Source organism: Dunckerocampus dactyliophorus, chromosome 11 (assembly GCF_027744805.1).
Source record: "Dunckerocampus dactyliophorus isolate RoL2022-P2 chromosome 11, RoL_Ddac_1.1, whole genome shotgun sequence".
Taxonomy (NCBI): Eukaryota; Metazoa; Chordata; class Actinopteri; order Syngnathiformes; family Syngnathidae; genus Dunckerocampus; species Dunckerocampus dactyliophorus.
In genome coordinates this window covers 22411030-22413973 of record NC_072829.1, presented here as the reverse complement: position 1 = coordinate 22413973, position 2944 = coordinate 22411030, and positions in this window count along the sequence as shown.

Sequence of the window (2944 nt, the reverse complement as noted above, 5' to 3'; positions counted from 1 at the left end):
AAGATAATAGATCTTCATAAGTCATTTTAGTGACTAGAAAAGGACATGGGACTACATACAGCGCTGTTGAAGTATGTTTCAAAGACATTTTCAGTACAGTGGAACCTCGTACTCGGTTTTGTCACTTTTTCCAGGAAATGCTGCTTTTAGAGAGATGCAGAAACATTCTTACACATTTTTCAGTGTTTTGCATGATGCCAAAAAGCATAAATATCTCTCATGAGCATCAAAATAAAATAAACTCTTTATCTGACCCATCGCTACTTCAGGAAAGCTTTAGGACACAAACCAAAAAAGACAAGATCAGGACTGATAAGATGCTTGGCCGCCTGCCCTGTAAACAACAGGAACGTATCAGGCTCAGCTGTCCCCACATCCGAAATGTGCCGTAGCAGTAATGGAAATCGCCACCAGGCAGTTACTGGCTGTCTGAATGTATTGTTTGTGATGCTTTGCAAGGCTGCACAGTGACGGGAAGCAGACACAAAAGATCCATCGGGTTGTTGTTAAAAGGCGCGTTTAGTGCCTAGAGTCCAGTTAAGTTGGTCTGCTCCATGCCCACTTTCTCCTCACATCTGTAACAACTTAAGGAAAAACAAAACACAGTGGTTTGGATCAAAGAAACAGAGCTTGGCTTTGTCAGGCCTCAAATTCTCAGCTGGGACTTGACCTCAGTGGTTTGGCGAGTCCGTCAGGGAGCACCAGAGCAGGACGGAGTTCACTGCCCCCGACTGGCAGCCATCATCAGAGCACTGGTCCGCAGAGACTGGAGACGGCGCTCCATGCTTTTTATTTGAGCCCAGTGGAGAGGAGATGATGATGTCAGCAGAGTCATGTCAGGGATGTGACAACGAAAGATGACAACGTGAGAGGAGAGGCTGGTCAAAGCGGGCTTCACATGCTGTCTTTCTTAGGCTGGACAGACATCATTCCAGTTTGTTTCTCTGCGCCCTTGCAGTGTACGAAGGATGAAATCAGTTATGTGGAGAAAACTCAGATAGGAATTATCCAGTAGGAGAGCATTTTAAAGCCTTGTTTCCATACAGTCGCACGGTTCGGTTCAAAGTCCCGAAATATCAGACCCAAACTACGTCTTAAGATTTTGATCAGGCGTGTATATACAGTATATACTCCTGACCAGTTGAAAAATTGCTAGAATTTGCATTTTGCACATTTTGGTCTCAATGAGGTTTTAAGTAGAGCTACAATATGCAAAAGCAAGAAGAGGAGTGAGACAAAAAGCATTTTGAAAAAGTAATTTATTGAAAACAACAATTAAACTCAAATAGGCTGTTTATCATCTGAACAAAAGTTTAAGACCATCGCTGAAAAAATAACATTGTTTCTGCCGTTTGACGACCCTGCACCACCTGAAGCTCCAGTGTTCCACGGAATGAAAAAGCACCCCAGGTCATGATGGACCCCCCTCCACTGTGCCAGGTAGAAAACATCTCAGGTGGGATCTCCTTGTCATGCCAGTAACGTTGGAAGCCATCTGGACCGTCAAGGTTACATTTTTTCTCATCAGAGAATAAAACTTCTTTCCACCTTTCAATGTCCCATGTTTGATGCTCCCTGGCAAAGTCTAAACGGGCAGTTTTGTGGCGTTAAAGGAGACGAGGTCTTTGAATTTGTTTTTTAAACCCTTTTACGGCAGATGCTGTCTGATGGTTATTGCGCTGCAGTCGGCACCAGTAAGGGCCTTAACTTGGGTCGAAGACCGCCCTGTGTCTTGATGAACAGCCAACCGGATCCTCCGGCTCAGCGCAGGTGTGATTTTTTTGGGTCTACCACTTGATTTTTTTGTTCCATAGTGCTCAAAAATGTAGAATGTCTTACTGCGCCCAACCTCAGTAGCAATGGCACGCTCTGAGAGGCCTTGCTTACGCAGCTCGACAAACTTCAAAAAGAGAACGCTTCTTAGCGTTAGCCACCAGGAGCGCATGACAGTATGAATGCCTGACAGAAAATGAACATTTTGAGCAGATTTTGCCTTTGATAGCCTGTGGTCTTAAACTTTTGATCAGGTGACAAACAACGTATTTAATTTAAAAAAAAAATTTTTTTTTATTACAAGTTTCTATTTTTTTTTTTCTCACTCCATCTTCTTGCTTTTGCATATTGTAGCGCTACTTAAAACCTCATTAAGATCCAAATGTGCAAAATGCTAATTCTAACAATTTTTCAACTGGTCTTAAGATTTTGATCAGGTCTGTATATACAATGCATGTACTTCCATGGACCATTAAACATGACAAAAAAAATGTCTGCCTCCAGTTGTGATGCTTGTTTATTTGTCATCACACCATATTCTGATATGTGATTGTGTATGGGCACGTAGTTGTTTACCTGGAAGTACTGTAAGTGAAGTACAGGTAAATAGACAGCATATCAGATAAAGGCACTAAGTCAAACTTTTAAAACCCGCTGTGTAATGACTTTTTTTTTTTGCGGTAAAACAGTATTGATGCCATCTGCTCTATTTCTATCACCCTCTCCCTTGTCTTTGTTTTTGGTCCCTCAGCCTTTGCACCCGGCTGCCATATTATGGCGCATGTTTGGATTGGTGTAGCAGCGGGGAAGCAGGGTATTGTCTGGACAGGATCTGGGCTGAGATCAGCAGATAGCTGGGCTGGTGGGCTGAAGCATGGCTCCATCACAGGCGTCGTCATCTTTGTTTTACTTGGACATTGCAAACACTTTGCAAACCTCAGAGGAGTGCCAGACATTCGGGAAACAGGAACTTACGAAAACAAGCAGCCCAGTCACGTCCGCCTATCATTCATTATAAATATATTACTATTGATTGTGTGTATAGATGGTATCATTTCATTTTGAGAGCAAAGATATGAAATAGAAGCACTCAAATAACAATAAGACAGAAGAAGAGAAAAGCCATTTTTCATTTTTAATGAATACCTCCGCCAAGTGCGAGAAGTATTGT